Source organism: Elgaria multicarinata, chromosome 6 (assembly GCF_023053635.1).
Source record: "Elgaria multicarinata webbii isolate HBS135686 ecotype San Diego chromosome 6, rElgMul1.1.pri, whole genome shotgun sequence".
In the NCBI taxonomy this organism is placed as follows: Eukaryota; Metazoa; Chordata; class Lepidosauria; order Squamata; family Anguidae; genus Elgaria; species Elgaria multicarinata.
The window spans coordinates 635,913-651,147 of record NC_086176.1 but is presented as its reverse complement, the minus strand read 5'-3'; positions in this window follow the sequence as shown (position 1 = coordinate 651,147).

Sequence of the window (15,235 nt, the reverse complement as noted above, 5' to 3'; positions counted from 1 at the left end):
CACCGAGAGCATCTGGATTAAAATAAATGGGGCAAGGAGTAAAAGGAGCATGATAGTTGGAGTCTACTACCGACCACCCAAGCAAGGAGAAGATGAGGATGAAACTTTGGAGAAGCAAATTGTCAGTGTTTCAAGGAAGTCTGATGTAGTAGTGATGGGGGACTTCAATTACCCTGATATCTGTTGGGAGACCATTACTGCCAAAAGCGGCCCTTCCAAGAAATACCTGACATGTGTGGGTGATAGCTTTCTCCTACAGAAAGTGGAGGAAGGAACTAGAGGATTGGCTATCCTTGACTTGATTCTGACCAATAGGGATTACTTAGTGGATAAAATGGCAGTTATGGGAACTCTGGGGGAAAGTGCCCACGTCACACTTGAATTCTTGATTTTAAAGGAAGTATACAGGGCGGTGGACCTGTGGCCTATCTGAGCTCCCTTACATATTATAAATGCAGGTGTGCGTTTACTAGGGCTCGCTATAATGTGCTCCCTTCCAAGTTCACAGAAGGCAGATATCAAGGAATTCCAGTCTCCCAAAGGTTATGCCCATGTGATTCAGGTGAGATAGAGACATCATCTCATGTGCTTTTACACTGCTCGTTCTACTCAGAGGCCCGGTCAGGCTTAATCCGTCCTCTACTACAGGACTTTCCAGGTAACACCGAAGAATTTTATACCAAGTTCCTCCTTGCCAATAGAAACCCCTCAGTTACCTATAAGGTTGCTAAATTCTTGCCACTTGTTGAGTTATGGCTTTACAAGCTGTTTAGTTATTGCACAGACTGGGCTTCTGGCACATAACCTTTTGTGTTAAGTTTCTGTCTGGGCCCTTACAGAAACTAGCAGAGATTACAGCGGTTCTCAGCCAAGTCAGCAAAGACATGAATTAAGACAGAGATTTGTATAGGTTAAAATAAACCTTTTTACTGGCAAATAAATATATAATTTAGTTATGGCAGTACAGATACAAATACTTACAAACGGTCAGTCAATACAGCTCACATGAGGGACATGGAAGTTATACCTTCTACTTGCACATGAAAATACATTTACTTTTATAGACAACCTGTACAATGATGCAACTCCTTGCAACCCTTAATTGAAGACAATCAGTTAGACAATTATTTAATTATGACACTCAATGTCCAGGTGTAGAGTTGACCTTTAAGTTTCTGCTGAGTCTTCTGTTCCTCCAGATCCTCAGCAATTAACAAATCAATGGAAAACATAACCAGGATCCATTCCAGGATCCAACACCCCTTCTTATGTTTACACATTGATTAACAATAACACATTGTACAGTTATTTACACTTTTTCCTCCCTGAAACCTAACGTTTCACAAACTTCTCTGTGTTTGGTGGTACCTAGTGGTTTTGTGAAAATGTCTGCAAGGTTTTCTTTAGACTCACAATAAACTAGTTTCAAAACTCCACTTGCTATGTGTTCCTTCACATTTTGATACTTGATTGCAATATGTTTGGACTTAGATTTAAAAATCTCTGTGTTGGCCAAACCTATGCATGCTTGTGAATCACAGTAAACTGTCACTGGCTTCTCCACCGAGACCTTAAAAGTCCTTTATTAACTGCATCAGCCAAGTAACTTCTCCACACAATTCAGATAGAGCACCATACTCAGCCTCGCAGGATGATATTGAGACAAACACTTGCTTCCTGGACTCCCAGCATATTGGTGCCTTTCCAAATGTCAATACATATCTAGACGTGGATTTGCGGTCCTCGACACAGCCACCCCAGTCTGAATCCACATAGCATAATAGCTCCTTATCTGCATTAGCAGATAACTTCAGGCTATGATTTAAGGTTTCTTTTAAGTACCTTAAAATTCTTTTCACTGCTTGCCAAGCAGGCACAGTTGGATTAGCAACAAACCTGCTTAAAATGTTGACAGAAGCAGACAAATCTGGCCTTGACCAGTTCACTAGGTACATTAACATTCCCACCACCGAATGATACAAGCCTGGATCACTAAAGTCCTCTCCTTGTAAGTTCTTTAGGGCATCCAACTCCATGGGGCTTTTTGCTGGTTTGCATTCAGACATTCCACACCGTTCCAGCAGACTCAGAATTTTTTGCTTTTGACTCAGCAAAAAACTTCCATCTTCTGCCCGGTTGATTTCTACTCCTAAATAATTCTTTACAACACCTAGGGATTTCAAATTGTACCTGCTACTCAGTTGCTCAGCTACTTTGTTGATTTCAGCGTCACTGGAACAAGATATTATCACATCATCAACATAAATCAAAATAGCCTTGTAGGCTTTACCTTTTCCCTTTGTATAAAGACAAGGGTCAGCTAGGCTTCTTACAAATCCCATTTCACTCACCAGAGTATTGTTTAGTAAAGAATTCCAACACCTAGCACTCTGCTTTAACCCATAAATTGCCTTCTTTAGAAACCACACGGTGTTGTCATCTGTTTCTAAACCTTCAGGCTTCCTTAAATATATTTTCTCAACGATTGGCGCGTTGAGAGAAGCAGTCGCGAAAGTTTGGTCATAATCGACCTCCTTAACCTGGTTGAACCCTTGGGCGACCAGTCGAGCCTTGAATCTCTGCTCCCCCGTCTCTAACTGCTTGCGTTTAAACACCCATCTGCATGTTAGAGATTTTTGCCCTGCTGGCAAAACTGTCTCCTCAAAAACTCTGTTTTCTTTGAGACTATCTAGCTCCCTTTGCATGGCACGTTCCCACTGTTGTCTCTCTAAAGAATTCAATTTCTTCACATCGGAATAGGAATTAGGCTCATAATTTACATAACAAGCATCAAAGCCCTACCTTTTAGGAGGTATGCCTTTATTTGCTATTTGAGAACGTCTAGGAACTTCTTCCTGCTTCTCCTGCTCTGCTAACTCTTGAGCCTCTATACTCGGACTGTTCACTAGCAACTCAGGCTCTTGCCTGCTATCTAGTTCCACCAGGACTTCCGGGTTGTCATGCACCTCTCTCCAGTTTTGCTCACTGAATCTAGCTGATCTGGAGACCACTATCCTACCCCCTTCGCACAGGAACCACCAGCTATTGTACTCATAACCTACAAATCTCATTCTGATCCCCTTTGGAGAACTTTGCTGTCTCTGTGAAAGTGGAACATTTACAATTGCAAAACTCCCCCAAGTTCTTAAGTGCTTGAGGTTTGGTCTTTTGCTGTAAAGTAAAGAAAAAGGAATGTTATTAATGGATTTAGACCAAGTCCTGTTGCAAAGGTAATTAGCTGCCACAAACGCTTCTCCCCATAATTGTGGCTCTGCCTTTGCGTCTTTCATCAGGCATTCCATCTTCTTCTTTAAAATGCCGATCCTCCTTTCTATATTTCCGTTTTGCCACGGGCTCTTCGGATTACAATATTTATGATTTATGCCAGTCTTTTTACAAAACTGCTTGAAATCCAACGACTGGAACTCTCCTCCTTGATCCGTCAAAAATTCCTGGACTTTCTTCTGCAGATTTCTCTCTATAAATTTAACCCATTCTTTCACCATGCTTAAACATTCTGATTTGTGCTTTAACAAATACACCCACGAGAAACGGGTTTTATCATCTAAAATGATTAATGCATATCTGGCTTTTCCATAGCTCTCAGGAAAAGGGCCAGCCAAGTCCATATGAATCAATCCCAGAACATTTTTATGCCGCTAGTCTCTGACACGTGGAATATTCATAACCTTAGACTTAGCAACTTTGCATATAGAACCATCAAGGTACTTCTTGCACCCCTGAACTTTTACTCCCTCTGAGTTTTGTTCAGAACCTTAAAACTTGAATGTCCAAGTCTTCTATGAAATAAATGGATGCAATTGTCATGATTAGGCACATTTTCATTAGTTTCCATACAACCTGCTTGTATCTCTGAAACTCCTTCCTCATTAGGATTGCCATCTATGAAATACAATCCATTTTTCAGCTTTCCCATTCCTCTTAGGAGTCCATGCTTACGAATAAAGCATTTGTCTTTTTCAAAAGACACACAGAAATCCTTTTCTGTCATATTGGAAACTCCTAGAAGGGAAAAATTCAAACTGGGAACAAACAATGCATTCTCAAAGCACTCTTTCAAAAAAGGGAAGAAGCACGTTCCTTCCCCAGATGCTTGGATCTTCGTCCCATCAGCCAGCGCTATAGACTTTTCAGAGAAGTCCCTGAAGTTCCGGAAAAAAACACGTCTATTAGAAATCACGGTAGAACAAGCAGAGTCTATGAGCCAATTGTTGCTCTTTCCTTCCGCTTGCCTGCAGAGCTGACTTCTCACTCCTGCCGTGACTAGCTGCGCTGATTTACTCTTCCCTCAGGGGGTTTCTTCTTTGTTGGGCTCTGATTGTAATCTGACTCTACAATCCTTTTGAATATGCCCCAATTTCTGACATTTGAAGCACCGAAGAAACTTTTTAGGTTTGGACTTTTTCGAAGTTGAAAATGCTGACTCATCTTCCTCCTTCTTCACCAAAGCCTTAACCCCTTCATACCCAGACCATTTTGAAAATGCATCTGGTTTGTCGCCTGAACTGCTTTGGGCTTGCTTTCTTAAATTTTTCTTTTGATGTTCTTCTATCAATCTCCCAGATATTGTATTTAATGCCATGTCCTGGACTCGCAATGCTTCTAACGTTGTCACCAGCACGTCCCAAGACGGTGGTAAACTGGACAAAACCACGTACACTTTCATTTCATCTGTTAAGGGTAAGCCCGCTGCACTTAAACTTTCAAAGCAGTCTCTTAATTTCTGCAAATGAGCTTTTATGTCTTCTCCCTCTTTCATAAGTGTACGGTAAAGCTGTCTTGTTAAGCTTATTCTGGCTCCTGCGGTCTCTCTGACATATACAAGTCTGAGTTTAGTCCAGATAACGTCAACAGTGTATTCTCTGCTTATATAAGACAGTTGATCGTTCCTCATAGACAAAACAATGTGAGCTTTTGCCCTCTCAGCACGACGTCCCCACTCGCGTAATTCTGCTGCATTCAAATCTTCTGCTGGGGCATTTATTACAACTTCCCACAGACCAAGATTTCTTAGGCTCATTTCTATCTTTTTTTTTTTTTAAAAAAATATTATTAAACAATATACAACAAACACAAAAACAACAAATAAAATCACTTAATACATAAACATAAAATTGCCTTAATATCATATATTCAAATTTAACCTATTAAACATATTTATAATAAACATAACAGTGCTCCCACCACCGCGGGATCTCATTCCTGTTTCCAAAAACTCATAGTTTCATCTGTTGGTGGTTTCCCACTTCCTTTAAAGAACACAAACTCTAGGAACTTTTTCCATATACCCTCAAAATCATTCATTTTTACTATACCTCTTTTCATTTTAATATTACATGTCAATTTATCATTTATAGCAATGTCCCACACTTCTTTATACCATTCTTCAATACAATAGTCTCCTTGAATCTTCCAGTTCCTAGCTACAATCAACCTCGCAGCCGTCAGCAGGTTAGTTATCAGTTCTTTCACTTCTTTATTACATTTAAGTTCTTCTTGCAGTGAGAGTAATGCAATCCTTGGTGTAACCTCTACTTTAAATCCCACAATCTGCTAAATTTCAAAGAACACCATCTTCCACAACTTTTGCACATGTTTACACTCCCACCACATATGTAAATACGTTCCTTTTTCACCACAACCCCTCCAACAATCTGCTGAAAGCTGCTTATTAATCTTATTTAATCTGACCGGAGTTAAGTACCACCTCCATACAAGTTTATAGTAATTCTCCTTTATTCTTACTGACATATTTCTCAACACTCTCTGTCTCCATAGTCCTTCCCATCTCTGCTGTCCTATTTGTATCTTCAAATCGGTTTCCCAAACCACTTTCCCGACACTATCCAACACTCCTTTCTCAGCTAATATATTATATAGTTGACTCATTAACCCTTTTGTCCCTGTATTTTGTCCCTTATCCATCTCTTTTTTCTCGATTAATTCCTCAAATTTCGTCCTCTCTCCACACTCTCCATTTTCTCTTTCCCAATTTTTAGTCCATTGTTCCAATTGCCCATAGTTTAACCACGTTAATTTCAAATCTTTTAAAACTTCTTCCAACCTCTCTCTTGTATTCATCCCCCTTAACCCTTCTCTTAACTTCATTTTATTTTTTTCTATTAAAACTTTACTTAGTCTATTCTTTAAATTTTCAGGAAAATTCTTTAGCATTGTCACCGGTGTTAAGGAGGAATTACTTGAAAGCATCTCCTTTTTATATTTATTCCAAAGTTCCCAATGGAACTTCAAAAAGTGATTATCTAAATCATTAAGCCATTTACCCTTCCCTTTTTCCTTAAAAAATACATTCTGCAATTTTAACTCAATATTACCTAATGTATTTTCCTCCATCCATTCTAAGTCCCCTACCCCTAAAATTGCTTCGACAATATGTCTTAACCTGTTTGCTATATAATAATACTCAAGGTTTGGGAGACCCAATCCACCATTCTTTGGGGTTAAATACCATTTACTTTTATTAATCCTTGATTTCTTCTCAGCATTACAGTAATTATTTATAAGATTCTGCCAACTTTTTAACTCTAAATCTGAAATTCTTATTGGTAGCATCCTAAAAAAAAAATTAATCTTAGGTAAAATTTTCATCTTTATTAAAGCTATTCTTCCAAACCAAGAAAGATTCAGTTTCTTATACTTCTTTAACTTTTCTACTATCTCTTTTTTCAATCCATTTAAATTCTCACTTTCCAAATCTTCTAAATTTTTAGTAACCATAATACCCAAATATTTAATTTTCTCTTTACTTTTCAGAACTGAAGCCCTCCCTTCCCATTCCTTTTCTTCCTTTTTGGTATAATTAAACAACATCAATTCCGATTTTGCCCAATTTATTCTTAACCCCGTAACTTCTTCAAATTCTTTCAACTGCTGTTTAATTCTTTCCATTTTACCTATAGGATCTCTAATAGTCATCAATGTGTCATCTGCAAACATATTCAACTTTATTTTATTACTGTTACCTATCTCTTCTATCTCCCCATCTTCTCTTATTGCGTTTGCCAACAATTCCATCACCAATACAAACAGGACTGGTGAGAGTGGGCATCCTTGTCTTGTCCCTCTGGCTAGTCATATCTTATCCGTTATTCCATCATTTACTACCACTACGGCTGTGTTTTTGGAATATAACTGCTCTATTATTGCTCTAATTTAATACCAAATCCCATTTTATTTAACACCAACTTTAAAGTTTGCCAACTCACACAATCAAAAGCCTTGAAAATATCTAACGCTAAAATACCCGCCTTATTCTTTGACTTTTTTATCCCCTGTATTACATTCAAAACTCTGCCTATTAATGTGTGCATCTGTCTACCTGCTATGAAACCACACTGGTCTTCCCCTACATATTTAGCTATAAATTTATTTAACCTTTTAGCCAAAATAGTTGAGAAACTTTTAGCATCTTGATTTATTAACGAAATTGGTCTATATGAATCAGGGAGAGTCAAGTCCTTATCCGGTTTCGGAATTAAAATTATTATAGAATGCTCCCATGACTCTGGAATCTTATCCCCTTCCATTATTGCATTATATAATTTCAACAACATTGGCACTATTAATGTTTTAAATTTTTTATAAAACTCTGGTCCTAGACCATCTACCCCCGGTGATTTCCCTGCTTTAAGCCGGTCTATAACCTCCTCTATTTCACTTTGCAGTATCTTATTGTCCATTATTTCCTTATGCTCTTTTTCTAATCCTTTCTTCAAAAATTTACCCACATATTCTTCCATCTTCTTCGTTTGGGTATCTCTCTCCTTATATAAATCTTCAAAAAATTCCTGAAAATTTTTTATTTTATCATGTGGCAATAATTACCCTGCTTATTCTTTACTAGCCCTATCCCATTTTTAGCTTTTTCCTTTTGTGTGAGCTTGGCAAGCATCTTCGAATTCCTGTTACTATTTTGAAAGTATTCCCTTTTCATATAAATTAAATTCCTCTGGACCTCTTCTAAATTAATATTTTCTAATTCCCTTTTTTTTTGCCTGTAATTCTATTAATTTATATTTTTTCTTAGTTTGCCAATATTCTTTTTCCAACTTTATTATCTCTTTCTCTAAAATAACCTGCCTTGCCTCCTGTTGTCTTTTTAGATTACACATTTCCCTAATACAATTCCCCCTAAACACAGCCTTCATGGTATCCCAGACCACTGCAATTCTTGTTCCCCCCTTTTCATTTATTTCCCATGTTTCTGACAATTCCTTCTGCATTTTCTCAATAACTTTATCGTGTTTAAATATCTTAGTGTTCAATCTCCACCTTAATGCATCTTTATAATCCTTACTAACTGCAAAATCCAAACTTACCAATGCATGATCCGTTACCTTGATTACCCCTAGTTCCATTTCTATCTTAAATGACCATGACATATAATTTTTGTCTGTAAGTAACTCAATAGGGACTCAATAGTGTTCCCAACATTTACTGCCATAATTTCAATTTAACAGGTTGTTTCTGGTTTACAACCCCTTCAGTGGTTTAATTTCTCTTAGGGCCTGACCATCTATCCAGATTCAGATTCCTCAGTGCCCTCTTAAATTCAAACCACTCTTGCCAGTCCTTTTCTGTGTGATTTTCCAGACACCGCTATCTGAAATAGCTTCTGGTTGTCTGTTCCAATGACTTTTTCAAAGATGCTCAGGAATTTAATCTACCACAGCTTAATTTTTCAGTCCTACTGCACTTGCTGAGAAAAACTCGTGCATTATGGCTCAGCTTGGGGTACTGGGCCCATAACCTGTTGAGTTATGGCTTTACAAGCTGTTTAGTTATTGCACAGACTGGGCTTCTGGCATATAACCTTTTGTGTTAAGTTTCTGTCTGGGCCCTTACAGAAACTAGCAGAGATTACAGCGGTTCTCAGCCAAGTCAGCAAAGACATGAATTAAGACAGAGATTTATGTAGGTTAAAATAAACCTTTTTACTGGCAAATAAATATATAATTTAGTTATGGCAATACAGATACAAATACTTACAAACGGTCAGTCAATACAGCTCACATGAGGGACATGGAAGTTATACCTTCTACTTGCACATGAAAATACATTTACTTTTATAGACAACCTGTACAATGATGCAACGCCTTGCAACCCTTAATTGAAAACAATCAGTTAGACAATTATTCAATTATGACACTCAATGTCCAGGTGTAGAGTTGACCTTTAAGTTTCTGCTGAGTCTTCTGTTCCTCCAGATCCTCAGCAATTAACAAATCAATGGAAAACATAACCAGGATCCATTCCAGGATCCAACAATGAGGACATCATAACCTATTAACCTCAGAGGACTGTTAAATCTCTGGGAGATGGGAACTAAGGCTCTGTACTACTTTGTATGGTTGCTGTTTTGTTGGTCTCGGACCGTAATAAAGTGATTGAGATTGATTTTAAAGGAAGCAAAAGCTGAGTGTAGCCGTACAAGTATACTGGATTTTAGGAAAGCTGGTTTTAATAAACTTGGAACTATGATAAGTAAGGTCCCATGGCAAGTGGCCCTAATAAGAAAAAGACTCCAAGATGGGTGGAAGTTTTTTAAAAAGGAAATTTTAAAGGCACAATTACAAACAATTCCAACAAAGAAAAAAGTTAGAAGACAACAGAAAAGGACACCTATAGGAAGTGGAAGGAAGGCCAGGCTACAAAAGGAGAGTACAGACAGGTAGCACAGAAGTGCAGGAATGGCGTCAGGAAGGCTAAAACTTAGAAAGAGCTGAGGCTAATGAGGGATGCTAAAAGCAACCAAAAAAAGCTTTCTTCAGGTATGTGCAAAGTAAAAGACAGGGGAAAGAAATGGTGGTTCAACTGCTTGATGGGGATGGCGAATTGATAACAAATGACAAAGAAAAGGCTGAAATGTTCAATTCCTACTTTGGCTCAATCTTCTCCCAAAATACAAGCTGAAGGCGAAGGATTGCAGTTTGAGATTGATAAACAAATGGTCAAGGAACACCTAATTTCTTCGAACCAGTTCAAATCTCCAGGGCCTGATGAACTACATCCAAAGTAATAAAAGAGCTGGCAGAAGAACTCCCAGAACCACTGTTTATTATCTTTGCAAAATCATGGAAGACTATTTATATTTATTTATTTATTTATTACATTTTTATACTGCCCAATAGCCAAAGCTCCCTGTGAAGACTAGTGAAGTTCTGGATGACTGGAGTAGGGCTAATGTTAGGCCTATCTTCAAAAAGGGCAAAAAGGAGGCACCTGGGAACTATAGACCAGGGGCGGATCTGCACATCGGCCCCAGAGCACATTTATGCGACCCCAGGGCACCCCGAAAACGATAGTCTGTACTTGCCTGTAAAAAGAAACGAGGAAGAGACGCCGATGATGACGCCGCCGACGCCACCCAGGTTCCTGCTCCCCGGCCGGGACAGAGAGCTGGGTGGAGAGCGGAAAAAGCTCTCTACCCCGCCTTCTTCAAAAAGAGCTCTCCGAGCCGACCGGGGAGCAGGAAGCTGGGTGGCGTCGGCGGCGTCATCGGCGGCGTCTCTTCGTTTCTTTTTACAGACAAGTACAGACTATTGTTTTCAGGGTGCGCATAAATGTGCTCAGGGGCCGACGTGCGGATCCGCCCCAGTTAGTCTGACATCAATCCCTGGGAAATTTTGGGAGCAGTTTATTAAGAAGTCAGTCTGTAAGCACCTTGAAAACAATGCAGTGATTATTAGAAGCCAGCATGGATTTGTCAAGAACAAATCCTGCCAGACTAATCTGATCTCATTCTTTGATTGGGTAACCTCCCTCATGGCCTGCAGGAATGTTGAAGTCAATATATCTTGACTTCAACAAAGCTTTTGACAAAGTAATACATGGCATTCTTATCAGCAAACTAGCTAAAAGTGGGCTAGATGGAACTATTAGGTAGATCCACAGTTGGCTACAGAACCAGACTCAAAGGCTGCTTATCAATGGAACCTTCTCAAACTGGGGAGAGGCAACGAGTGGGGTACTGCAGGGCTCAGTCCTGGGCCCAGTGCTCTTCAACATTTTTATTAATGATTTGGATGAGGAGGTGCAGGGAATGTTTATCAAATTTGCAGATGACACAAAATTGGGTGGGACAGCTAATACCCTGGAAGACAGAAACAAACTACAAAGTGATCTTGATAGGCTGGAATGCTGGGCTGAAAACAACAGCAGGAAATTTAATAGGGATAAATGCCAAGTCCTACACCTAGGAAAAAGAAACCAAATTCACAGTTATAAGGTGGGGACACAAGTAAGAAGGATCTTGGAATTGCAAGGTAAGCAAATGCTATTTGGGGTTGCATTAATACACATATAGCTTTCAAACCGCATGAGGTACTGGTTCCCCTCTATTCAGCACTGGTTAGGCCTCATCTTGATTATTGTGGCCAGTTCTGGGCACCGCACTTCAAGAAGGATGCAGACAAGCTGGAGTGTGTTCAGAGGAGGGCAAGGAGTATGATGAGGAGTCTGGAAACAGAGCCCTATGAGGAGAGACTGTAAGACCTGGGCATGTTTAGCCTGGAGAAGAGAAGACTGAGGGAAGACATGATAGCACTCTTCAAGTACTTGAAAGGTTGTCATACAGACGAGGGCCAGAATCTCTTCTCGATCATCCAGAGTTCAGGACACGGAATAACGAGCTCAAGTTACAGGAAGCCAGATTCCAGCTGGACATCAGGAAAAACTTCCTGGCTGTTAGAGCAGTACGACAATAGAACCAATTACCTAGGGGAGGTCGTAGGCTCTCCCACACTAAAGGCCTTCAAGAGGCAGCTGGACAAGCATCTGTCAGATATGCTTTAGTTTGGATTCCTACATGGAGCAGGGGGTTGGACTCGATGGCCTTATAGGCCCCTTCCAGCTCCACTATTCTATGATTCTATGAAGAATGGAACAAATACGACTACAGAACATACTGAACGTGCCAGGTAGGCAGTTTGAATACAAGGAACCCAGGCTAAAAAGAAAAAATTCTTTGGCTCCACCTGGCTGCTAGACACCCACCCTCCTCCCCAGACAATTGTGACCCCTGATTTCACCTAAGGCTGTTTGATACATCCAGAATTGTTAATTAGCTCTACACCCTGAGTGGCCCTTGCTATCCCACCTAATAACTTCTTTTAAAACAACCAAGAACAAATTAATCCTTTGCTTGCACCTTTATTTGGAATGATCCCTTGCTATGGCAATTCCAACATCTCCACTCTTCTGTTATATTTTGTCCAACTGCCAGGTGTTACTGATGTTAAAAGTGGCCTTTTTCACTGTAAATTGTTTTTAATAATCTATCATACACTCAGGATATTATCATTTGGGATTCTTTAAAACAGGAGAAAACATGTTCTACATAACAAATTGCCCCCATGTTTTAAACAATCCTAATTTTTGATCATGATTAAATACAGTGTGATTAAATACACAAGCTCAAATGGAGACTTCATAAACTGATATGATACTATTAATTTATTAAGCTATGATACTGATTTCAAAGTTGAACTAAATTATTTTATTGTTCTAAATAAAAATATAGTTTTGCCTTAGCTGTGGAAAAGCACTCCTTCAATGATGTTAAATGAGGCATTATAATATATGGAATTTAAGCACAATCTTCAACGTTTACCCAGAAGTAAGTCCCATTGATTTCAATGGGACTTACTTCCAAATAAGCAAGTATAAGACTGAAACTTCCAAGTTCTGCATCATTAAGAGTTTGTGATTTTGGATTTATTCATTTATTTAATGGTTGAATTCAAATTTTATGAAAAGAGGATGTTTGCTGCTGCTGCTGCCGCTGCAAGTCTTCAGGTCCTCTTCTGCAAGTGGAACTGACTGCAGAAATGGGGGCGCGGGCGCTTGTGCCTGGAGGGGAGACGGTCAGAACCCTTCTTTGAGTTCTGCTGACCTGCCCTGTTCCATATGGGAAGGGCTGTCACTCAGTGTGATGGAGCACATGCTCTGCATGCAGAAGGCCCCAGCTTTGATCCCTGGCTTCTCCAGGTACAGTGAGGAAAGAATCCTGCCTGAAACCCTGGAGAGCTGCTGCCAGTCAGTGCTGACAATACTGGGCTAGAACAGCCAATGGCCTGACTCAGTATAAGGCAGCTTCCTAGGTTCCCATTCCGGAAATTAGCATTGCTGCTCATTTTGGGATGTTTCTGAAACCACGATTTCTTGTTGCAATAGTGGTTGAGCACCACAGGATACTGTCCCCGGGTTAGCAAGAATTGATGGAACACATTAGATAATATTATCATATTCTTAATATGTGATACTCCCACAGGAAGAATAGTGAGATCAATTCTGGTTGAACTGTACAGAAAAGGTACAGAACAGAACGATGAAAATGTTCAGAGTACAAAAGGAATAGACTGAAGTGATTCAGTGTGCAGTCCTATGTACCCTAAACAGGATCTGGGAGACATAGGATTTTTCAGTGTCTGGGATCCGAGGTTTGAACCAGGTACTCTCCATGCTGACTATGTCTCCATGCTCAGAAACAGAGTGCAGAGATAGGGGAAAGGGGGTGTCCCAGGGGCAGGGAGGGGAGAAGACCATGGGAGAAACCTTTCAGCGCTTTCTATGTGCCCCATGGCCGCTCCACCTCCCAAGCTCCCCAGCTAGACAGGTGAAATCGCCTGTCTAGCCAAAAATGCAGGGTGGCCAGAGCATGGCGGTGAGGGTTGCCTTCCTGCTTCATCTCCCCTGCATCAATTAGTCGTTAGCCTCCAAGTTCGGACGCTGATGACCGTCTCATAGGATTGCGCCCTAAGAATCTGTTGCTGATAAGGTATCATACTGAGGAAGTAATGAAAACAGTGGAGTGTGGTAAAAGCAAATAGAAAACCCTTTTAATACCCTTTCCTATAACAAACTAACCATGAGACACCGAGAGCTACAGTCTTTCAGGACGTCACCCTGAAAACTATACAAAATTAATAGGAGCTATACAAGAACACAATATTCATTGGAACCTGTCTAGAAGAATATCCTGGAGAATTGTGTCACTAGTGAATACATGGGCAGTAGGTTTTAAATAAATACAAGAAAATACTTCCTCATTTGCATGGCATGTTATCAAATACTTATGATTAGTTCATGTCAAGATTGGACAAATGTTAAAGCAGTAGGTATATGCAATTACTTTTCTAGGTTGCTTTGGGTGCTACTATTGCAGAAGTGCAATGAATACGTTTTAGAAATGATACATCAACAAACCAAACTTAGGGTGCAGTGTAGCTGTGAAAACAGAAAAGGGCTCTCTGTCCTCTTAGAGACCAGCAGATTTGCTTATGGCTTCCCGTAGGCCAGGGCACATTTCCCATTTTGAAGTGTGTTGGTGGGAACCGGCACAAATTAGGGAGGGGTGGGGTGGCTGCACCTTCCCCTGCAAATGACTTCCTTCTTCCCCCTCCCTGCTTGCAAGCCCTTTCTCCTCACAGCCCTCTTCTCTTCCTCCATACTCCCTTGCTGTTTCTGCCATGTGCACCACTGCATGGTGAGTGCAGGGGTAGGCAGCAGTGGGAGGAAAGGAAATCATGGTAGCAAGAGGGAGGGAGGGAAAGCTGCAGGGGGGGAGGAAAAGAAAGACCATGGTGGTGGAGCAGTGGTAGATGTGTCGGTGGTGGCAGCGGGGCGGGGGAAGGCTGTGGTAGCAATAGTGGGGAGGAAGGAAGGGGGAGAGAGGACAGCAGTTTCAATGCTTGTTTTATTATGGTTTTAATTTTTGTGAACCGCCCAGAGAGCTTCAGCTATTGGGCAGTATAAAAATGTAATAAATAAATAAATAAATGGGTGTCTCCCAAGAGAGCATCTCATGCAGTTCCCACCCACCGCATGGCCTAAAAGAAGGTGGGTGCAGTACAGTAGTGCTCTCCTATGCTGCTGTCCAGCCACTAGGATCCAGCGGCATCCTGGAAGTAACACAGGGCCATCAGCCATTGGCAGCCTTATCTACCTTTCGATCTTAGGGCAATAGTGTCAAATATTATTTTGCTGCAGTGCTATTGAAACATGATGATTTACTGCAGCTGTAATGTTCTGCATAGTCATGTCATGATATTAATTAAGGATTCAAGCAAACCAATCATTACAACAGGCTGGTGTAAGAATTTTGAAACACATCCAGCAGCTGAGTATGGGTCATACAATGCCTGTTGGTGATGACTGGGGAAATTTTGAAACTGGGCAAAACTGCAAAACACCC